Source organism: Sminthopsis crassicaudata, chromosome 6 (assembly GCF_048593235.1).
Source record: "Sminthopsis crassicaudata isolate SCR6 chromosome 6, ASM4859323v1, whole genome shotgun sequence".
Classification (NCBI taxonomy): Eukaryota; Metazoa; Chordata; class Mammalia; order Dasyuromorphia; family Dasyuridae; genus Sminthopsis; species Sminthopsis crassicaudata.
Window position 1 is genome coordinate 183,791,329 of NC_133622.1, and position 25,877 is coordinate 183,817,205.

The 25,877-nt window shown below is 35.4% G+C and overlaps 1 protein-coding gene across 7 annotated transcripts in view; it reads right to left on the reverse strand.

The window, feature by feature from the left end:
• The window catches only part of ABLIM2 (actin binding LIM protein family member 2), a 293,927-nt gene that overhangs the window by 161,306 nt on the left and 106,744 nt on the right, over positions 1–25,877 (reverse strand). The window lies entirely within an intron of this gene.

Below are 25,877 nucleotides of genomic sequence, written 5' to 3' on the forward strand. Positions count from 1 at the left end.
AGCTCCCAGAAGGCAGGAACATCATGTGCTCTTTTGGTATTTCCTAAACTTAGCACTTATAAAGTCTTCACTCATTAAACATTTATCGAATGACTAAAGGAATTAAGATTTACTAGTAAGGTAATATAAACATTATAATATCAAACGATGGCCTTGGAAGCAGAATCAATGAATCCAGTCATGGGTAAAGACCTATTTAGAGGGAGGAGATGACATATTGAGGTCTGACAATAACCAGTAAATGAAATTTGCCAGAAATATGAAGGGGGAGGTTTTATAAAATAAGAATACAAACAGAAGGAAGAGAAGTCAGTAGAGAGAAAAAGAGGGCTGTTAAAGAAATAGAATCAACAGGACTTGGCACTTACCCATGAGGGTCAGAGAGTAAGAATCATCTCATTTTTATCTTCTCCTCCCTTCTCAGCAGATTTTCCCTCACACTATACTGAGAAAATGGAGATCATCTGTGGGTATCTCCCTTATCTTACCTAATGCCTAGTGAGTTGTGGGAGTATGGGACCACAGGTTTAGAGCTAGAAGTGACTATAGAGGCCACTGAGTTCACACTTCTCATTTTATAGATAAGGAGGCTGAGAAATTAAGTGATTTCTTAAAGGCATCACCTAATCGGTCACTATTTGATAACCGAGGTCTTTCTAGTTCTAAATCCAGTATTCTAGTCACACCACAGTATATTATCTTTCCTTTGAATTAAACTGAAACAACATGTAATGAATGAGCTCCATTTGGTGAGAAAGAGGGGGTCTTTCTTCTTTCCAAGACCAGCCCCTCTATTTGTGCTCTGCATCCTGTTCCTTTTACTCTCTTCTGAGTTTATCCTATCAAACACACCCTCTCTCACCTTCCATTTCTTCTATCTATTGGATCATACTATAATGAATACAAATATACTCCACTTTCCCTTGTCCTTAATAAACCTTTGTCATTTCTATATCTTCTTTCCTCTATGAATCATCTCCACGGGATGCCTCCTCTCCCTTAAAATAATAAGTTTCCAAAGCTTTGCATTCTGTCTTTGGGCTCCATCACTATCCAAGACCATTTTTTCCAGGGATACCTATGCTTCTTACTTGAATTTGTTGGTCTTTTCTCGGTTCTCATTCTTCTTAATCATTCTGTCATTTTTCATATTTTTGACCATCACCTCATTTTTTCTCACTGCTCTCCCAGTTTCCTATCTATCTCGGTTTCCTCTCCATTTCCTTTACTGAATCATAATCCATCACCTCTCTCCTAAGCATGAGGTCCTTCAAGTCTATCCTGGCCCTCTTCTCTCTAACCTTGGTGATGTCATTCATTCCCAAGAATTCAATTGATATTTCTCTATTCATGAAAATAGTCAACATCTACATAGTGTTTAAGGCTTGCAAAGAATATTATTTCATTCTGATCATCATAATATACCTATGAAGGAGATGCTTATATTAACCCTATTTTACAGATGAAGAAACTGAGGTTGAATGAAATTAAAAGAGACTTGCACAGAGTCACATAGCTAATAAATCTGTGAGGCAGGATTTGAATTCAGATCTTTACCCAATCTAGTACAACAGTTAACTGCTGTATGACCTCCAGTTATACATACCTCATTCTAACCTTTTTCCTGAACCCCAGTGTAATATTGTCAACTACCTGCTAGACTCTACCCAGATTATCTCCAAGTCATTCAGGGTCACATCCTTGGGAACCATCTTTAAATTCTTCCTTCTCTCTTTTCTACCAATTTTCCTATCAGTTGCCAAGTCTTAGCAATCTGTCCCTATTTACCCATTCACTTGTCTATCACCAAATTCAAGTCCTCATTCTCTCACCTTGTCTATTGTCACAGCCTCCTAATTGGGTCTCTGCTTCCAGTGAATCCCATCTTCAATTCAACCTCAGAACAGCTTCCAAAATAACATTAATAAGGCTCAGGTTTGATGGGATAAGTCTCCCACTCAAAAACCATAAGAAACTTCCTATTATTTCTGGGATAAAGGATAAGTCCTCTAATCCAGCATTTAAAGCTCCAACTTACCTTTTGAGCATTATGTCATATTGCTTCCCTTCATATGCTCTAAATTCCATCCATACAAGATTCACAGCTATTCCTTGAATTCAACATCCTATTACCCTCTTCCATACCTTTGCATTATATTTCTTCCCTCCTGCTTGGAATATATCCCTTAAAATCCTTTTCTTCTTTCAAGACTCAGGTCAAGATTCACCTTTTCCATGGGTTTTTCCCTAATCCCTCCAAATATTATTAGTGTCTCCTCTCCCTTTAATCATCTTGTGTGTATATATATATATATATATATATATATATATGTATGTATGTTGCAACTCCATTCCCTAATACTCCATGAAATGTGTTTTGCTTTTATCTTTGAATCTGTAATGCTTTAGCATACTGTCCTGCATATTTATAACATGAATATTTGTTTATTGATTCTTAAAATAACTGAATAACTCCAAGACTTCAAATATAAGTGACTGGGAATTAATAGAAATGAAATATTTGGGGGAAGAAGAGAAATTGGTTGAGTGGATAATAAGTTCAGTTTGGGACTTTTGGATTTGAGACATGGCACAAATCTATGTTGAAATACTGCAGCTGAAGATTTTTTTATTAGAATTCAGGAGAATGGTTAAGACTATATATGTTTGTGTGGAGCCACCTATATAAATGTGATTACTGAATCCAAAGGAGCAACTATGACTATGAAGCTTCAGAGAAAAGAGAAGTTTGCCCAAGATATAGATTTGGAGGCCATCCGTGCTTAAGAGGCAGGAAATGGATGATGAATCGGCATGGGGTAGGGGATGGGAAAAAGCAGCCTAATACATAAGAAGGAAACCATTAGAAAGTAATGCCATAGAAACTAAGGAAAGGCTGAATATGCAAGAGGAAACAGGAAAGAGTGTTGGGAGCTGTAAAGATATTAAGTAATATTAAGAATGAGAAAAGCTTTAGACGTAGCAAATGTGTTCTCCTCAGTAACCTCTGAAAGAGCCATTTCATTAAAGTGATGAGATATGGACAAGAAATGACTGAAAAGTGAGGAAGTGAAGGGAGAAAAATCAGAGCTTTCTAGAATTTTGGCAGCAAATTAGAGAAAAGATATAGACAATGGCTTAAAGGACTAGCAGGGGAGGATTTTTTTTTGTTTGTTTTTAAATAAGTGGAGCAAAAAGGCTACTGAACAGAAGAAAATCACTATATACACTGAACTATTTCTAGGAGCACTTTTTGTTATTGAGAAGAATGGAAACAAAGTGCGTGCTCATTGATTGGAGAGGCTAAACATATCATGGTACAAGAATGTCATAGAATATTATTATGCTATAAGAAATGACGAATATGATATGTAGAGAGAAACAATGAAAGATTTATATAAATTAACACAAAGCGGAGTCTCAGTCAAGAAAATAATAGACACAATGACTACCACAAAAAAATGAAAAGAATAATCATAAAACAAAAATAAATGTAACAAAATTAAAAAAAGAATGAGTGTGGCTCTAAGGAAGAGATATGAAAGAACCTCTTGATCTTTGAGGAGAGGGGAGATCCAAAAGTGTGGCTTAATGCACATTTTTTCCCAGACATTTTTGATATATTGCTAACTTTTCCCAATTTTCATTTTTTGTTTAAAAATATTATTTTTATATGCTCTCCATATCTAACCAGTTGTCAAGTTCTATTTTTCTACCATTATAGAATCTCTCATATATATCCCCTTCTCTTCTCTGGCATTGCTACCACTTCAATATAGGCCCTTACCACATCACATCTGGACTATCCATTCCTTATTCAGTTGTCAAGTTGATCTTCACTAAACACAAGTATGTTTAAGTCAATCTCGTCAACAAACTTTTGTAGTTCCCTGTTACCCACAGCATCAATGTAAAATCCTCTGCATTTTAAAAGTTCTTTATAAGTCCCCCCTCCCAACTTTTCCAGGTTCCTTACTTCTCTCCATGTATTTGATCCAGTACCATTAGCCTTGTTCTTCCTTAAACATGGTGCTCCATTCCCCAATAAAGCATTTCCGATAACTGTCTCCTTGGAACTTTCCCCTCTTCCTCTCTGTCTTCCACCTTCCCTAACTTCTTTTGCTAAAAAGTCCCTGCTAAAATCCCATTTTCTGCAAGAAGCTTTTCTTGTTCTCCATAATCTTTGTGCCTTTCCTCTTAGATGATCTCCAATTTTTCCTGTATCTAATTTATAAAGTCATTTTCATGCCATCTCTCTTGTTATACCATGAGTTCCTTAAGAAGAGAAGATGATTTTTGCTTTTTTATGTATTCTAACTAAGGCAGTAACACAGAGTTTAGCATAAAGTAAACACTTAATAAATTCTCATCAATTGCTTGATTAGATTGGAGCAGAGGCCTCTTGGAACACACACATATTCTATGATTCTATATTGGAGAAGGATCAAAGAAATGCCTGGAAAGTTACTATTGGCTAAAGAGGGGATAGGAGATAGGGGAGGAAAGAGAGAAGGTGGAAACTGCTCAAAAAGGTTAGAGAAAATGAGATTCTTTGACCCAAAAGAGAGAAAGCTGACAAATGACAGAATAAAAGGTTTCAAGTTAATCGAGGGTTGTTACAGGGAAGAGATGGATCCAGCTGTTCTCTTTCCAAAGGATTCTTCAAAACCCAAATGGATTTGAGAAGCATGTGGATGTACTGTCCACAGATACAGAATATAAGCCATCCACACCTTTCCCCATCTTAAAGATCTCTTGTCTCTTGAGGCCATAATAAAAAACAAAAAGCAGCAGGAGAGAGGGGGAAGGGTGAATGGCTGCATATGTCTTTAGATTGGGCAAATGTTTAATAAGCACTTAGAAATCTTATCTCTACAACAGCACTCATCTATGTACCCTCTTCTCTTAACTCACACAACCCACCCTGGTTCCTTTACTCATCATCTCTCTTCTGGACTAGCCCAACAATCTTCACAAGACTCATATTAAATCACCCTGTGTTCAAGAAATTTTTTTCTAGTTTTTGCTAGTGCCTTCCCCCTCTGAGTTTACATTCCAGTTATTCTGTATACAGTTTCTATATACCTACCTATTTATAGACTGTCTCTCCATTAAAATATAAACTTCTTGAGATAAAGGACTTTTTTGTACCCCAAAAAATTTAACCCAAGGTCCAACATATAATAAATATTTAATAAACGATTATTGATTGAGTCATAGAATTAACAAGCTGATTTTTTAAAAATTGTGGTAATCAGAAACTCATTATCATTTCCTTAAAAGATTTGGGATATGAGAAGTTATTAGGACTTAGAAAAAGTTGTAGCTGTTAAGGACCAGTGGGAACAGAAGAAAGCTATAATCAAAGAATTTCTTATACCTCAGAAGATTTCTTTACCTTTGATATATCTAAAGGCGAGCTCCTTCTGAAAAACTATAGAAAGACAACCTACAGAGAAGGAAATAAAAGGGTAAAAAGTCTGTTAAATGAGGAAAAGCTCTACCCTGGGAAGGAGGCAGGACAGGTAGGTATCCCTGAAATTCTTTTTTATGAATAATGAGACTGAAATTCATAAAAGCTAAGTAATTTGGCTGTGGTTGCATTGCAAGGAAACAGTGGAATTCAATGATACCAATATGGGGGGGTCTACTAATAATTATAATGATAGTAAAATAATAATAGCTAGTATTTACATGCTGTTTTAAGGTTTTCAAGGTGTTTTACAAATATAATCTCATTTTATCCTCACTTTACTCTACTTTGGGTAATGTAGATAGGCAGGTGGATGTCAACAAGATATTTTTTAAGCTCCTCCTGTTCTAAAATGTTTCTTTCATTGCCTGTTTACAACACTTGAAATTCTAGCATTTGAGATATATACTTTTAGATGTTAAAACATTCTCAGGGTAAAATGATCAAAAAAAGTGGTTAAAAGTCCAGCAAATGAGCTGAAGCCAAAGGTCCGATGCTGTCAGCAACTAATTAAGCTTGAAGATTCTTGATTGTAATAGCTGGCCTGCTGACAAAAAAAGCAACTTCTGAGAAATGTCAACTCATGATGAAAGAAAGCTTCTGGAGCTATTTGGATGCCTCCTGAATGGGGAATTTGTGTGGTTCAGATGCTTGACAGAGAGAACTCATAACAATCTAGTGCAGGAGATCATAGGGCCTGAAAAAGTTTTCAAAATAGATATGGCCGCCAGACAATCTGACAACAATATTTTCTTGGCTGGTACCCATGACCCCTCTGCATATCTAAAAGAAGTTATAACTAAAACCATTCTCAATAAGATCAGGGATGAAACAAGGTTGTCTATTATCACCATTTCTATTCAATACTGTATTAGAAGTTAGCTTTAGCAATAACAGAAGAAAAAGAAAGTAAATGAATTAGAGTAGGCAATGAGCAAACCAAATTATCACTCTTTGCAGATGATATGATGGTATACTTAGAGAATCCTAGAGAATAAACTAACAAACCATTAGAAACAATTCACAACTTTATCAAAGCAAATAGGATACAAAATAAATCCACATAAATCATCAGCATTTCTATACATTGCCAACAAAATCCAGCAGCAAAAGATACAAAGAAAAATTCCATTTTAAATAATGTAGATAATATAAAATATTTGGGAGTCTACTTGCTAAGACAAAATCGGAAATTATATGAACACAATTATAAAATACTTTTCACACAAGTAAAGTCAGATCTAATCAACTGGAAGAATATGAAGCATTCATGAGTAGGTCGAGCTAATTTAATAAAAATAACAATTCTGTCTAAATTAATCTACTAATTAAGCATTGTACTAATCACACTGCCAAGAAATTATTTTACAAAGCTAGGAAAAATAATAACAAAGTTCAACTGGAAGAACCAAAGGTCAAGAATTTCAAGGGGATTAATGAAAAAAAATGTAAATGAAGGTGGCCTAACTTTACCAGACCTAAAACTATATTATAAAGCAGCAGTCATCAAAATCATTTGGTACTAGCTAAGAAATAGAGTAGTCAATCAATTGAATAGGTTAGGATCAAAAGATACAATAGTCAATGACAATAATAATTTAGTGTTTGATCAACACAAAGACCACAGCTTCTGGGATAAGAACTTACTATTTGACAAAAATTGCTCAGAAAATTGGAAATGAGTATGGCAGAAACTAGGTATTGATCCACAACCCTATACCAAGATAAGGTAAAAGTGGGTTCATGATTTAGATATAAAGAGTAATACTATAGGCACATTAGAAGAATAAAGGATAATCTGCCTCTTAGATTTGTGGAGATGGAAGAAATTTGTGGCCAAAGAAGAACTAGAGTACATTATGGGATGCAAAGTGGATAATTTTGATTATATTAAGTTAAAAAGTTTGTGTACAAACAAAGCCAATACAAACAAGATTAGAAGGGAAACACTAACTGGGAAAATTTTTTACAATCAAAGATTCTGATAAAGGCCTCATTTCTAAAATGCATAGAAAATTGATTCAAATTTATAACAATTCAAGCCATTCTCTAATTGATAAATGGTCAAAGGATATGAACAATTTTCAGATGATGAAATTGAAACTATTTCCACTCATATGAAAGAGTGTTCCAAATCACTATTGATCAGGGAAATGCAAATTAAGACAACTCTGAGTTACCACTACACACCTGTCAGATTGGCTAAGATGACAGGAAAAGATAATGATGAATGTTGGAGGGGATGTGGGAAAACTGGGACACTGATACATTGTTAGTAGAATTGTGAACTGATCCAATCATTCTGGAGAACAATTTAGAACTACACCTACAAGGATATCAAACTACGTATATCCTTTATGCAACGGTGTTTCTCCTGGGTCTTTGTGGCAGCCCTTTTTGTAGTAGCAAGAAATTGGAAACTGAGTGCATGCTTATCAATTGGAAAATGGCTGAATAAGTTATGATAGATGAATGTTAAGGACCTTTTTGTTCTATAAGAAATGATAATTGCATGATTTCAGAAAATGCTGGAGAGACTTTCATGAACTGATGATAAGTGAAGTGAGTAGAACCAAGAGAACACTGTACACAGAAATAAGATTATACAATGATCAATTCTGATGGACGTGGCTCTTTTCAATAGTGAGATGATTCAGGCCAGTTCCAATGATCTTGTGATGGGGGCGAGCCATCTGCACCCAGAAAGAGAACTAAGGGACTAAGTGGAGATCACAATATAGTATTTTTACTTTTTTGTGATTGTTTACTTGAATTTTGTTTTCTTTCTCTTTTTTTTTCCTTTTTGATCTGATTTTTCTTGTGCAGTATGGTAATTGTGTAACTATGCATTGAAGAAATGCACATGTTTAACTTATATTGGATTACTTGCCATCTAGGAGAGACAGTGGGGGGAAATGGAACACAAAAATTTACAAGGGTAAATGTTAAAAGCTATCTATGCATATGTTTTGAAAATAAAAAGTTAAAAAGAAAAATTAAAAAGAAAAGAAAAGAAATTAGATCTGGATAACTGGGAGGGCTCTGATACCTGCTGGTGAGAAATTTTTGGGATGCTTTAGATTCAGGACTTTTGGTTGAGCTAGTTCCCAGAAATCTGGTCCTGTCAGGGCTAGGAGGTGAAGTAAGAGGACTTGTTATGATGTTGTGCCCCTTACCAGCTGCTATTATTTGGGACAATAGTTCAACAAAGAATTAGCTGATTATGCCTGTTATGGGAATCAACAAGTTAAATTGCTTGGGGGCTTGAGGTGAGGGTATCCCAATTTAGGATCAAAGATACAAAGCCTGATAAAACAACTAATGCTTTAAAGTAGGGGTTCTTAACCTTCATTGTACATCCTGGACTCCTTTGCATATTACTTTTAAATGGTTAAAACATATAAGATTATAAAGGAATTCAACTATAAAGGAAATAGTTATCAAAATAGTTTTAAGAACCAATTCACAAATCCCAGGTTAAAAACTCCCACTTTAAGTGAATCTGTTGACTATTGTCTCATTCTTTCTCCAACCTTTGTATACCTTCTTTATGGCAATCCTCTAGAACCAATTAGCAATACTTTTTTTGTAACAAAGAACTGCGATTAAAGTAGGTTTTCATCTTGTGGGGAATACCTGAAAAAATTGTGGTATGAATGATTAATATTAATATCAATATTATTAGAAGAAATCATTAATAGTAAGAATTTCAAGAAAGTTGATTTACATGAATTGATGCAGAATGAAAGATGAAGAATCAGGGGAGAAATTTACATTTTGAGTATAAAAATGACAGAGAAAGCTTTGAATGGTTATAAAAATCCAATTAACACAGTGATCAAATAACTTCAAAACTCAATAAGACTGATGACAAAACATGTCAATTATCTCTTGACCAAAAGGTGAATGATATCAAACGTGACCAATGTGTCCAATTATTTTTGCTTCATTATACTCAATTAGATGGTGCAATGGGTAGAGCACCAAATCTGGAAACCAGAAGACTTAAGTTCAAATCTGGCTTTAGACACATATTAGCTGTGTGACCCTGGATAAGTCACTTAATATAAATTTCCTTAATTTCCTCATTGATAAATGGTGATAATGACAGCATCTCCCTCTCAGGAGTGTTGTGGGGATTAAATGAGATAATTGCAAAATACTACACAGTGCCTGGAATATAGGAAGGATTATATGAATATTAGCTGCTGGTTGTTATTATTATGATTATTATTATTATTAAAGGGAAATCTTTTTTCTTGGGGCTAACCTAGTGATGGAATATGAAAAAAGAAAATAACATTAATAAAACATTTCAAAAATACACATAAGAAACAAGTTTAAAGGAGGTTATAGAATGATTTTGTAATTACCATGTTAAACTTAACACACATTGTAAAAATAAAATGTATGTAGATGAAGTTGATGGTTTCATATATAGTTGAAGTCTTTTGTTTTGGTTTTTCATAGACTTAAATCTTCACATTTGTTTGCTGATTAGGTTTGGAATTTAATAAACAAAAGAACTTATCAGGTTGTTTGTAATTAAGGATGGTGGCTATGATATCACTTCAAGGAGAAAACCATACAAAACTTTGGATAAAGGAAATTGGATATCATGAAGGAACAGAAAATAGGCCAATTTAGCTTGACCATATTGTGTGGTAAGGGGAATCTTGAGGCCAGAATGGGTTGGGGCTAGGTTGTGAATGGTTTTCAAAGAAACAAGAGAGGCCATAATTTTCCCAAGTGCAAAAGAGAGCTACTAGAATTTGATTAGGATTATAACAAACCAGATAAGAGATGATGAGGACCTGAAATAGGTTGGAATTTCTGTGAGTGGAGAGAAGGCAAAACACATAAGAGATTTTTGTGAAGGTTGAAATGGCAGGGCTTGGTATAGAATAAATCTGTGAGATGAGTGAGAGTAAGAAGCCAAAATGACTCGAGGATGGTGATGACCTTAACAGTAACAGGAATGTTTGGAAGAAGGGAAGAGTTTGGGAGGGGGAAAAGATTATGACTGTTTTGGACCTGTGGAGTTTGATACACTACCGGACATACTATATAACAATAGGACATCCAGTTCAAAATTTCTAGAGGCAGTTGCAGATGAGCACAAAAATGTCTATGCCTGCAAATAATAATCTGGGATTCATTGACATAGAGATAAAAATTAAATCCTTGAGTGCTATTGAGGGTACGAAGTGAGAGAACATGGAGAGGAATGAGAAAGGGAGCCAGGACAGAGATTTAACCTATGCTCACAGTTGTTGTAAGCAATATTAAATACTCAGAATTCCCACCTTAATAAAGAAGAGATGGCGGTCAGCATCCATTTTGTTTATAACTGAATAATCATTAGACAGATTAGACTTGTGAAAATCTTGAGGTCAGGAAATGTCTTTTGACTTTCTTTGTATTCCTACAACTAAGCACAGCATCTGGCACATAGTAGGCATTTAATAAATATTTAATGACTGACTGAATTAGTTACAAAAAAGAGCACTACTCATTTTTTCTTTTGATGAATTTAGCATAAAATGAATAAAACTGGACTTGAGTCAGGACATTGCCACAATATTTAATGATAACAAATTAAACTCCATTAATATTTGGAGGAGAGGAGACAATAGTCTCATGGTTTTTTTTTTTTCTCAGATATTTTAACTAGTTCTAGAACCCAATTTTGGAGGCCATGTTGATAAGTTAAAGATCATCCAGAAAACGCAAAGCAGAATGCTGAGGGGACTTTGAAACCCTGTCCTATGAGGCCCATTTGAAGGAATTTGGAATGTTTTTCCAGGAGAAAAGAAAAAAACAGGGCTAAGGGGACAAGATAATTTTTTAAATATCTGAAGGGATGACCACTAAAAGAAGCATTATCAGAATCATTCTGTGTGGCAGAACGAGGGCCAATCAGTGAACATTACAAGGGATCAGATTTTGCCTCAGGTAAGAGGTTTGTTTGCCTCCAAACAGAGATGCCTTTGGAAGTGATGCACTCTTCATCACTACACTGTGTATAGTCCCTAATCCTATTCATCCCACTGCTCTATATCCTCTTGGATCTTCTCTGATACTCATTTTTTCATGCAGACCACAGGAAACTCAAAGACTTGCAACTGTGACAAACTTTCACAGTTTAACTATCCTGCTTCCTAACCCATCTTCACTCCTCTATGAAGCTGTTGTTCATCTTTCATACTTGAAGAGGACCATACCAATACTTATGGGGGTGTGAAACTGTGTTTCCTTTAATCTGTAAAATTAATCACTCAAATTGTGTCTCCTTTTGATCTGCAAAAGAAGAGAGATTGGGGTCTTCCAGACTCCAGAGAGTCTGTGTGAGAGAGAACATATCCTCTCGGCTGGGCTTTTCTAAGGAAAATCACCCCATTGATCTTTTGGGGATACAGACCCTTTTCAGGAAATTCCAAATTCTAGAAGCCTTCAAAGTGATTTCCAATCAATTGGACTTCTCACTCATACTACTGTTCCTGTTCTGATCCATTCGCTCTAACCTTATGGTCAGCTCTCAGTCTATATCCCTTCTTCCACTATCCCTTATCATTAGGTCTATCACCAAGCATCTCACTAACCAACAAGGAGATCTCCCCATGCCTCTGAAATACACCTGAGACAGCAGCATAAGGGACAGTCTCAGGTGTATGATTTTTTTGCTAATAAGTATCAAATCTTTAGGGCAGTAAACTGAGCTGGAATCCATATGAGCATTTGTCAGAAATATTGTAGGGAGAGTTTCATGCAACAAGCAAAGAAAAGGCAGCATCTGAGAATCTATGAATTTATTCTTAAGAAAATCTCCACGCATGCTGACATTGGTACTAGAATAATTTATATCATAACAAGATTGTAGAGACAAACAACTCTGAAGACTTTTAAGAACTCTGATCAATGCAATGACAACCTTGATTCCAGAGGATTTGCTACTCACCTCCTAGAGTGAAAGTGATAAATTCAACATACATAATGAGACATACATTTTGTGAGGACATGGCCAATGTAGATATTTGCTTTGCTTGACTCTGTATATTTTTGTAAGGGTAAATGAATTCTTGTCAAGAAAGAATTTTCCTAATCCTTAGCACACCTAGCTCTGCCCAGCTTTGAGTCCAGTGTGTAAAGACCAAGATCAGATGTATTGAGGGTCAAGGGGCCAAAACATGGTGTGTAGAAACAGGCATGACCTTGGAGCTGGAAAAAAATCCTTATTTGTTCAAGTGCCCTAAGGAGTCCTTTGCTTAAAGCCTGCCCCACCCTTGGAGGGTAGACAAACTTCAGCTGGACCAACAGAAATGGAGCTTCATAAGGAGGTCTCCCACTGGGATGGAAAGAGTTGTAATGATCCACCATCAGCAGGACATTCCTTTTAAGTTGTTTTCCCCCCTGGAGTTTGGGTTGAGCCATTGTTTAATTCTCCTTTGTGACCAAGGGCAGGCTGGGGTCAAGAGTATATTCTGACAAAGAACAAAGCTCAGTGGCAGGACTGAACCAATGGTTTTGTCCTCAATAACACTGGGCACTGAACTAGAGAGCTGCAGACAGTCATGTGATGAAACGATCGTCAATATATCAATATGGAGAATGAAGATAAACAAATGCTCCGTGTCTTGTGGGATATCCATATGCCTCAGGAACCGGGGAAAATCCTGCCTTTACAGAATATGTATATAAATATGTGTGCACATGTGTACATATATGCACACATGTGCATATTCACAGGAAGGGGCTATTTTGTATATGCATATACAAACATGTACATGTAGATACATATCTTACTCTGACATGCATGCACAAATGCATTATAAACACATATATGTATACATGCACATGTGTATGTGTAAAATGAAGGGGTGTATATACCAATCCACCCATGTATATGTAGATACATAGACATATACAAACACAAAAACATGCAAATATATACACATGTGTACATACATGTATGTGTGTATAACTTAGATAATACAAAGTTATATTAAGCATACATAGTTACATACACATGTGATTATATAGATGCATATGTTCCTATGAAGTGCCACCCCAACATTTAAACCCTTGACTAACCCTGAAAACTTAGATAATTTAAAGTACAGGGAAATCCCTAAGGCTGGAAAGAAAAACTGCTATTTTACCACAGCCCACATGACTTAAATCAGCTGTCCTCAAAGACAACAAGAGACATCCCCTTGGCCCTGTGCAAAAACCCCTATAGGTCTCTACTTCCTCATGCACCCCTCATGCACAATGGATAAGAACAAAACTCAGCATCCCATGCCCAGTCCCCCCTTTGGCAACAAACTCTGCCTACAGGTTTTTCAGTCAGCCCCCTCCTTTGTTAGCTCCCTAACATTTTGGGCAGCATGAGGCCTAAGGGCAGTTGAACTCCTGGTGAGGAGACTCCTATCCATCAATATGGATAATCTGTAGTCTAGTTACTTAGGAAGTCATCTGGGGCCTGAGCTATTAACTGTCTTACTCATCCATTGCCATCCAGTCAATAAATACATGCCCAATGAAAAACATATCACAGGATTATGGTAAAGGATGTTAGAAGATATCTAGTCTAATTCCCCAGTTTTCCAAAGGAGAAACGTGAGGCTTATAAAAGTGAAGTTGCTTGCTCAGAGTCACACACCATGCAAGATATGGGTTTGAAACCATGAACTCTAGATGCCAAGACTGAGTCTCCATCTACAACCCCATGCTGCAAGAATAACTAGATGAGACAGGAAGCTACTCGCTGGCCCCATTCCTGTGGGAAGTATTTTTGGAAAACCAGTGAAAAATCACCCTGGATGAGAAGTGGGGGAACATGAAGATGTGGATGGAGGGAGGAGGGAACATTTATTCCAACAAAAACATGAATTCATTTGTAGTATCAAATTTTGTAAAAAAAAAAAAAAAAAAAAAAAAAAAAAAAAAAAAAAAAAAAAAAAAATGGGTCTTACTTCTAGGCTGCAGTTGTGTAATGGGGATTAAATGCACAAAAGGGGACAGTTACACAATATGTTCCTGTCTCTCTCTCTCTAGGACAGGATGAATCATAATATGCTGCCCCTTTTCTTTTCTTTTGCTCTGCTTCTCAGGTGTTTTATTATTTATAGCTTAGGGTGATTCCAATTCTTCCATCCAGATATCATGGGAATTTCGCCTGTAGGGCTCTGTGGTTTAAGGGTTACTACAGTATTTCCTCTTGACCATCAATCAAAGTGAATGAGCTAATACCTGCCACTTTCCTCTTACCAACACAAGAATATAAAGAAGAGTTAGAGGCAAATAGAAATGCCTTTAACAAATAGTAAATGATTCCTCTCTGCTGAACTCCTCAGCCTTTGTGGTTTATACCTTGTGCTCGTGGTGCATCTAGGTTGTCTCAAATTACTGCACTAACCATCCACCAATTTGACATCCCCTATAAAACACTTAGGGATCCACTCTTTCTCAGATTTTACGTATCATTAGGATATAATATTTTCTTCCAGTAGAATATAAACCTCTTGAGGGAAGATATCCATTTTTGTGTGTGGCTCTTTTCTAGCTTATCGCAGTACCTGGCCCATTATAGGCACACAGTCATTAGATCAGTAGGCATTTATTAAGCAATACACGAATAATTTTGTACAATATTTATTATTTTCTGAGTTATTTCCCTTCAGAAACTTGAAGGTCCTTGAGGACGGAGACTATCTTATTTATCTTTGTATCTACCACAGCTGTGATGCCATATAAAGACTAAAATACTGGCATTCCTAAAGCGTGATGCAAATCAAAGCTCTGCTGTTATATATTACCCAAATAACTCTGAGCAATAAGGCTAGCTTAGGCTTATAAAATATATTAAAATATTTAAAATGCTTTACATATACCATTTCATGTGTGTAATATAATTATTGTCCTTTTTAAAAATATCAGTCCAAGTAGCATTTGCTAAATGCTTACCATGTGTCCGCCAGCATTGCCTTATGAGACACACTTAAGGTCTCATAGACTGTCAATATCAAAGCTGAGATTCAAATTTGAATTCCAAACCCAGCCCTCTTTCTACTAGGCCACAGTTGTTGTCACCTCTCTATACCTCAGTTTCCTCAGCTGTAAAATGAAGGGATTGGCAAAATAGCCATTGCAGCATTTTTTTTTTTTTTTTTGTGGCAGCAAAGAATTAGAAGGAATGTGAATTCCTTTTTGATTGGGTAATGGTACCCTATCATGAAATGATAATACCAATTTCCATAGATCCTTAAGATAGCCCCTAGCTTACCACTTATGATTTTATAGAAATTTCCTTCATACTCAACTATAAGGTGCTATTTAATTTTATTAAGGCTAGATGACAACACAATAAAGAGAGTACTGGGCCTGGAGTCAGGAAGATTGATCTTCCTTAATCCAAATATAATGTCAGACACTTATTGTCTGTATGACCCTGAACAAGTCACATAATCACATAAGGTAAGATGAATCTTAACAAGGGAGCCCTAGTCATTTAATAGAACATCCAAGGCTGAGCAAAGTCACTAATAAGATGTCCTCCCACTCCTCCATCTCAAATGAGATAATATTTGTAAAAAGCACTTAGCACAACACCTAGCCATAATAGGCACTATATAATAAATACTATATAATGGACATTACATGAATACTCATTTCCTTCCCTTCTTATTCCATGCTTCTATTTTTATAGCCATAAAAAGAGGGAGTCAGATTATGTAGAACCTTTCAGCTCTGACATTCAAATTGCTAACGCCCCTTCTATTTCTAATATTCTATGATCTAGGGCTATTTCTTGCTTACCTTTCTCCCAAATCAATTTTAAAGGGACTTGATCTGAATCATCCTACTTGCTGGAATGAAAGAAAAATGGAATGAAGAACATTAGTCTAGAGCCGTCAGAGAAAGGTCACACCCCAGGAAATATTTTTTTATGGGACAAGAAAAGCAAATTAGGCTTGGATTTCGGGAAGAAGGAAGGAAGCAGGAATGTGGTGTGGGTGTGAAATCTGATCACAAATATAAAAAATGGCAGGCATTCAGGTTTTCCAAAAATAATCGACTAGCATAGTAAACCAGACCTATGTGTATTACTGTATGTGTCAGTTTAGTGCACTGAAATAAATTTAAGCCAATGATTAATTTATCTGTTCTGAAAGAGGAAAATCCATTGAATTTATATTTTTACAAAGATGTGTGATATAGTCAATTTCATTTTATAGTTCTCCCGTTTTTACTCTTATGCTCCAACAGGTACCAAGTGATTCTTTTTTTTTACTTGTCAATATAGAGTAACATTTCCTCAGTAAGTTTTTTTTTCTTTTTTAGTCTATGATTATTTTATAACTATAAAGTCCTCCATCTAAGGAATTTAGATTTCTTTATTATACATGAACATATGTTCTGCTCCTTTTCTGGAAAGTGAAATCAATTAATATAAAATTAAGCAAATGTATTTTTATATTTAATATGATATAGAATCAAACAAATCTATTTTATATTTGATATGATATAAAAACAAATATATTTTTACATTTGAAATCATAAAATAAAATAAGTGTGTTTTTATATTTGCTATGAAATATAAAATTAAGTAAATATATTTTTATATTTGATATGCTATAAAATCAAATAATTTTGTGCTTGTAAATTTAAAGATAATTATGATGTTGAAAAATGTCCACCTTCTTAAAGAGGGTTCCCTGTAAATTCAGAAATATTGGAATAAAGCATTTAAAATGGTACTACCAAAATATTTTTCCCCACAGATTTATCATCAGGGAATTACAAGAAGATGAACACTGTAGTGGGGAAAGCAAACACTGGATCGTAGTTAGAACGTGCCTTTGATATTCACTGATCTTGGACAAGTCACATCTCATGTGATTTAGGGTTGTAAGAGATCTTGGAGGCAATTAAAGATGAGGAAAATGAAGCCCAAAGAAAGGAAGTGGTTTGCCTCTCACTTAGGCAATCAATATAAAATTTGGAATTTGAACCCAGATCCTGAAGGTTCTTAACAAACTAAAGAACTTGCAGAGGAAGACAATCAGAATGAAGATCCTTAAGATCGTGCTTCAAGAAGACCCTTAGAAGGTCCCCAGGATATTTAGCCCATAGCAGAAAAAATCCTAAAGTGCTGTTTTCAAGTATCTGAAAGGGTATCATATAGAAGCTTTGTTTTGCTTGACCTGAAAAAGAATTAGGAAATGCATGGAAAATGTGAAGACATGCATTTAAATACAATGTAAGGAAACAATCATAACAGCTCCAAGGGGAGATGTATTAGTTCTACAGAAAATGGTTTCCCCCTTACTGGAGGGGCTTCAAGCAAAGACTTTAAAAAGAACACTTTTATGCTATAAAGGGGGTTTCTCAGCTTCAGAGATTATAACTAGAAAGAGTTCAGAAGTTATCTATCCCCATTTTTTCATTTGACAAATGAGGAAACTGAGACTTGTGGAGAGTTAGATGATTTGTTTGGGTCACACAAATTACAAGCAACAGAAATATATAACTAGATCCCAGGTCCTCTGACACTACTCCCTGTTTCTTCTATGGTACTGTCTTATTTCCATTGAGTCAAATATGCATTGACTGGATGTCTGAAATGAATGAATGAAAAAAGTATTGATGAAACACTATGTACAATACAAGTAGAAAAGGAAGGAATTCCCTGCTCTCAAGGATTTCATGTGCTAATAGAGAAAGACACCATGGAGAGGTTGTTTTGGCAGCAGATGAATCAATCAGATCGAAGGGCCTTAAGGCAATGAATCATTTTAAATTCCATATCCATTGGAATTGCCATATCTGTTTCTACCTTGGACCACATCAATTACAAGAACTTCCTTCTATCAGGTTTTTGTGTTTACAAAAATCAAATTTTTGCAACTGTGGCTGAGGGGGCTGTAGTCCCCATAGAGTCAGATTGCAGGACATGTTTCCACAAGAGTTGCTCTCCTGGACAGAAGTTTCAGGGGCTGAATCATCGGGTGATAATTGGTCTGTTGTTAGTTTTGGTGGCAACAATGACAGTGGATTCTTTTTTACAAGGATTGTTCTTCTAGAGGATGATTGTTGAGAACCCTGTTGGAATTGGGATGTTGGGGTTGGAAGGTAGGAAGGATTGTAATTCCAAAGGCTCTTGGCTTTGGGTTCTAGACTCCCTACCACCAAGCTCTGAGGTGACAGGGTGCTACTGGTTTGATTTGCTTGCACATGCTGCTCCCTAACCTTTCCTTAGGATTGTTTCATCAGTTGGTTATATTGCATGCTTCTCTGGTGATAGGTGGTGGTGGTAATAGTCATGGTAGTGATAGTAGGAATGCTGTTCCACAGCATTTAAAATCCCCTCCAAATCTGAAATGCTCTAATTGTTATTGTCCTTTCTTGACTCTGAACTTCACTTCCCTCATTTATGAAATTGGGGTCACAATATCTAGAATATCTACTTCAAAGTCATCTCTTAAGTATTTTGTATACTTTGGAAATGTGCACAATTGCTAATATTTACTATTATGATGACAGCTGTAATTGTGCAAAGCAATTCTAATTTATCATTCAGTGATATCTCTTCTCCACTCATACAAATCCCTAAAGATACTAGCATGGTCCTTTATAAGAATCCTTTCTCCCTTTCTTCTTTCATCTTCCTCATCTTTCTTACAACATGACCACTCAAGTTGGAACCTCAATTCATGATTTTAGCTTTCTGGGAAAGGAAAAGAACACTTTCCATGACCCATGGCTTAAACATTTCCTAACTTCCCTGATCTGGAATCATATTTGAATGAAAATTATCTAGCTTGTCTTACCCACAGAGGGGAAAACACCGGTCTGGTAACTGAATCAAGCATCACAACACTGTCTAGTTTCCCTATTTACTATGTGACTTTGGAGAATCCCTCTTCTATCACTTCACTTCAGGTTTTGATGTTTAAAATAAGGAAGGTAGACTCCATGATTTCTAAGATTTTTTTCAGTATGAAAAGAGTGTACAATTTGGTTTCACCAAAATGTTAAGAGAAATCATGATGAAGTAGATAGAGAGCCCTGAATTCCAAATTGAAAGATCAAAGATTCAAAGACTCAAAGACTCTCTAAATCTCTGTCCCCATCTGTAAAATTGAAAAGCTTGGCCTATGTGATCTTGAAGGCTTCATGAACTTCCAGTATTCTGAGTCTAAGAGGATTGGTGGTGGTGGTTTGTTGTTCAATCATTTTTCAGTCACGTACAATTCTTCATGATCCCATTTAGGTTTTCTTGGCAAAGACATGAGAGTGCTTTGCCATTTTTTTCTCCAGCTCCCTTTGCAGATGAGGAAACTAAGGCAAATATGGTTAAATTACTGGCCAGGATCATATAGTTATTAAGTGTCTGAGGCCATTTGAACTCAGAAAGAAGAGTATTCTTGACTCCAGACCTAGAACCTAGCCATTGTATTACCTAGCTACCCAAGAGGATTATTTAGGTTCTATCTAATCTAACAGACAGGATAGTACCCTAGAAAGAACACTGGACTTGGTAGTCCCAAGACCCAACTCAAGCATACTGCTTCCCTAATTTCAATTCCTTCCATGATTTTTGCAAAGGAAACATGATTTAAGGTACAAACTCTATGGTGCTCTAGAAATATGAACAGTTAGGGAATAGTTAAAGAGTCTTGTACTCATGCTACTTACATATAATTCTGAAATAATAGGTTTAGGTTGTAAAACAAGTTCCAAGCACTTAGTATTATAGTTAAACCCTTCTATTTTACCCACTTAGAGCTTGACATTTCTCTGCATGACCTGGAAAACAAGTGCGAGAAATGTGATTAGCCTTCCTGAGTTTTTCCTTAGCTATAACCAAGAAATAGGCCTATGTATGGTTTCAAACGCCCAAAACGGACAATGAAAAAGAAAGCCTGGTTTTGTTATTGCTATTATTGCATAAAACTTTAACCTCTTTTCCCATGTCTCTCTCTAAACCAGGCTTATTTTTAAAACCTTTGATCTTACCACAGGCCTACTTGTAGCTACATTATTCTCCTTCACAAACAGTTTGGATCAGCCAAACTGGCCTGTTTGAAGCTTGTCACAGCTTTTACTTCTTGTGCTTTTGCACATACTCGATCCCTTTCTTGTTTCCCTCAAAGCCCAGACCATATGTAAGCTTCCAGACCAAATGTAAGTCTTTTTCTGATCCCCCAAGTGCTAGTGTCTTCCTCCAAATTAATTTGTGTTTACTTTGTACACACTTATTTTATATGCACCAACATGTATATATGGAATACAAGATTTCTATCCTTGTAGAATATGACTTTCATTTTGGAATTTGTAAGTCTAGCCCAACAAAGTATTTGACACACACTAGCTACATAAATTCTTGTTGGTTAATTGAATAATAAATACTTAGTATTTATAGCTGTAAGGAACCTTTGTGATCATTTCCTCCTCTTGGCATCTAGGTGGAACAGGGAATAGACTCTTAGGCTTGGAATCAGAAAATCCTTAGTTCAGATCTGTCCTCAGATACTTACTACTCTATGATCCTGGGCAAGTCATTTAACCTCATTTACCTCCGTTTCCTCATCTATGAAATGAGCAGAAAGGGCAAACCTCTCCAGTGTCTTTGCCAAGAAGCCCCCAACTGGGGTCACAAAGAGTCAGACAACAACAGCATTTTCTCATGTTTAGAAAAATGAGGATCAGTGAATTTAGATGATTTGCTCACAGTCACAGAGATGAATTGCAAAGGAGTAAAGATGGGGCCTCAAACTTAGATTTTTCAATTCCTAATCCCGGGCTCACTTTGCAGAAAAAGAATCCTTTGATTTTAAATTTTCAGGTCAAGCTCAGGAGTGATCATAGAAAACCTAGGGTTTTAGATTTGATTACAAATGGAAGTTTTCCCAGTTAACTATTTTGGAATCTGTAGAGAAAACAGAGGGGAGGCGGAAGAGGGGGAACAACATGTTTGCCAGGAAGAAAAAAAAAATTATGAGCTCTCCATGTAACTTGGTAACAGGGAGTGGTTTATATATGAGAACATGTCCATCTGTTGGGATATAAATAACTGGATAAAAAGTTGCTGTGTGTCATCTTTGGGAATGACATATGAATAGTGTAAAAAGCTTCTAGTCATCTAGCAGGAGTCCAAGGGTGACAAACAGCTCCCAAACAGGTGGACAGTAGTACATCATTTTCATTCACCATCAACAGAGATTAGCCCATTGTTAAAAATATTATAAAGAACCTGATTTTTTATGTGTAATAAAAAAATTATATACATAAAATCAATACACACAACACACTTGTTTGAAATGTGTTTTTTGGACATCAAGGATTCTGTTACTATCTCAGTGGATTGTTGAAAGAAGAACAGTTCTGACTTGATGATTTTAAGAAATGATGTACACTGTACTTTAGAAGCACTTGAGAAAATGATGTAATGTGAAGCATTTCTCCCAACAAAGTCAAGGGAAAAGTATGTTTTATCTGTGTTATATCATCAGGATCTATGAAGAAATCTATGCAATACAAGGAAGGAAGATGACAAATGGACTTCTTCCTTTGGACTGTCTTAGGTGTTATTTTATGAAAAAATTTCTAAAAAAGAAGTTTATAAAGAGAATTTTATGAAGTGATTGAAAGAAGCTGAAAAATATTTTTATAATTGCTGAAGATATGACAAAAATAAAAAGGATTAATCTTGAAGATAAATATTAAGATTTTAAAGAAACTTTAATCATTATATGGAGTGAATTGAATTATTCAAAACTGTGTTTTCAGAAAAAATAAAAGAATTATCTACTAATATATTGGAGGTTTGATGACATTAATTATAGACAAAATGTTACAAATGACTGTCATGTTTAGTATTGTTAATACCTGTTAGTAACTTACATATACATGTAGATTTAATATTTAATTATAAATGAATAATTCCTATGAGAAAGGAAGTTTCTCTAGTTCCCTAAATAATAAATCTTTAATTAAATTGTGTGGGAGTTTGAGTCAATTATTGAGAAAGTTTACAAGTTTATTAATGAGAAATAAATTACCTAACTCAGCCCTAGGCTGCTGCAGAACTCAAGATGATAAAATTAACAATATAACAATGAGTTAAATTATAGTCTACATGTATGGTCAGAACCTCAGAAGTCCATTTAACCCTGCCACAAGTAGGTACATATATTTTCCTTGTAAACTTGTTACCTATACATAGTTAGAACTCTTTCCACCTCTCTAATCTACTACTAAGAGTTAGGAGGCATGGTTCAGTATCAGATCTCTGAAGTCATGATTAGATATTGCATTGATCAGAGTTCTGATGTCTTTCAATATTATTTTTTTTCATTATTGGGGGCATTCTGTAAATTATTTTCCTGTTCATCAGATTGACAGATGACACAAAACTAGAAGGGATAACTCAACAATGGATGGAAAGGATTCTTGACAAGCTAGAGCATCAGACTGAATATATAGAGATAAATATTAAGTTTTCTTCTAAGATTCAGAAAAAAATCAAATAAAAGATGAGGAATACAGGGTTAGACATAATTATTTTGAAAAATATTTTTGGATTTTAGTAGACAATAAGCTTAATTTGTCAGCAAAAAAAAAAGCAAAAGCATGAATACAATTTTAAATTGCATTAAAAAAGGCATGGTTTTTAAATTACATCAAGAGAGAGAAAGAGAAATTATGGAAAGGGAATATGCTTCTATATAGCATCTATTATCTGCCAGACATTGTGCTAAATTCTTTAAGATTTTCTGATCCTTAGGATCTGGAAGGTAAAACCTATTATTATTATTACTATTTTACAGTTGAAGAAACTGAGCCAAAGTTTAATTGACTTGGCCAGGATCACACAGCTTATAAGTGTTTAAGGCCAGGTTTGAACTGAAGTGCTTCTGATTCTAGACCACTTGTAAGATCTAACCACTATTAGAAAGTAATCCTGCTGTATATTCTATCCCCTTTAGACTGCATCCAGACTGTTTGATTGTTACTGCCATACTTTAGGAAGGATACTGATCAGAACATGTCCAAAGGAGAATCACAGGATAATAAAGGGTCTGGATGCTATGGAATAGGCAAATCAATTGAAAGAATTTCAAATTATTTAGTTTGAAAAAGAGAGAGAGAGAGAGAGAGAGAGAGAGAGAGAGAGAGAGAGAGAGAGAGAGAGAGAGAGAGAGAGAGAGAGAGAGAGAGAGAGAGAGAGAGAAAGCAGTTGAAGAGGGAGGCATGAAAGCTGTGTTAAAAACTGAGGACCTGCCACATGGAGAAGGGATTAGAATTATTCTATTTGGTCCCAGTGGGGCCTGGAAGAACAGAAACAATTGGTAATGTTACAAAAAGGCCAATTTGGTTCTGCATCTTTTTAACAATTTGAGCTGTTCATAAATGGAATAAGCAATCTCTTTTGTTATAAAGGATGGGACAATATGCCATGTCCTACAAGAATATTCTTGATCTTTTGCATAAAATGTTAAGAGCTAGGAGGAACCCTAGAGACTATGGAAAGGAAGCTGTTTTCTGCCTCCAGAAAAATGATCCCAATGAGAAAAACACAGGAAATCACTGTGAGAAGCTGGGCTTGACCTGTGGGTAGGCACAACTCAGCATTCGTGGGAGGTACATTCATCACGCACAATACAATAACTATAAAGGCATGCTTTTTTTTTTCCTAAATGAACTAGGAAGGAGATTATTTCATTAGGGTAAAATTGCAAGGCATCATTGGTCTATTAAATGGTACTCTAATAGACTGACATATCTACTAACCTTTCACAATGCTCAGGGCTAGTTTGCTTATTTGTGACGTGCTTTTTCTAGGTCTTTCCACAATTCTATTGATAGAAAAAGAGTAAAAGTCCATCTTTGATAACATGTAAAATATAGCCTTCTCTTTTTCAGGAGACACATTGAATGAGTATTTATTTGTTCACTTGGTAAACTGTCCAAGAGATATTCATTCTGGTTTTATTTTTTAATTTAAAGTATTAACCCTGCCCTTTCTGAATTTCTGTTTCACCCTCTGTCAAATAAGGGGCATGGAGAAGCAGAATGCTAAGTTTATTCTTAAGTTCTATGATATATTTTTATTACATTAAATTAGAGAAATAATAATTCATTAATAACTAGAAGGAGCCTTAAAACTCTCTACTACAATATTCTTCCAATCCCTCATTCTTTTTAAAATTTATAAATGAGGAAACAAACCTAAAGAGCAGATTTGTCTATTTGATTTTGCCCTTTCTCTCTTCACCTCTAAAATCTTTTTAAAATTAAATTCTACTTTTTTCAATTGTCAAACATTTATTTTTTCTGCTTCCTATCTCTTTCCTCAATAGAAAAAAATAGAAAGAATATATTTGCAACAATCATGCCCAGTCAAGCAAAACAAATTTCTACACAGGCCACATCTGAAAATGTGTGGCTCCTTCCATCTATTTAGTCCATTCCCTCTCTGTCAAAAAGTATACTTGGTTATTGTATCAACCAGAGTTAAGTCAGTTAAGGCTATAAATATATTTGTACATTTGCAGTATTTCCATCTTTGATTTCTCTTGGGCATAGACTTAGTGATGGGTATTGCTAGATCAAATGGTACACACAGTCTAGTGACTGTCAGGATTACCATTTCAAATTGCCTTCCAGAATGGCTGTACCAGGTCATGGCTCCACCCATGGTGCTTTCACTTCATCTGTTTCCTCCCCTCATATGGTTTTAATTTTATTAAAAATTATTATTACATTAATAGAAAATGACATTGCAGAAGTGGCATATAAAGGCCAATTGAATTTTTTCCTCATAATTCACGGATGGAACTTCAAAAAATGCGTGAAAATTATAAGAAGATTTTGGCTCTCTGAGTAATAGAATTTCAGATTTTCAAGGTAACTAAAAGGTGATCCAGTCCAAGCTGGATCTCAAATGCTATTAATGTCTATAATAATAGAAAGCATGGGATAATAGAAATGATTTATTGGATTTGGGGTCAGAAAATCTGGATTTCCCTTTTAGTTCATTTAGTTCCCTATATAACCTTGGATATATTTTTAAATTACCTCTTATTTCTGTGATTTATATGGCCTGTAACAAATGTTTATCTTGTCTCCATTGGAAGATGTCTAGTTAAAGAGAATTCATTATAGCCTTAAATAATCCACTCTACTTTGGGGCAGCTCTAAGTGTGAGGAACACTACCTTTCTAGTAGTTTCTATTATTTTAATAATATTATCTAGGGCCAAGACAAGCAAGTCTGATACTAGAGAGAGAGAGAGCTCTCTCGAAGGGGTCTTCAAATACTTGATAATATAATTACTTTGTACCCACTAAATCTGCTCATTTCTACCTGGTCATTTAACTGGTTGTCCTATGGTATT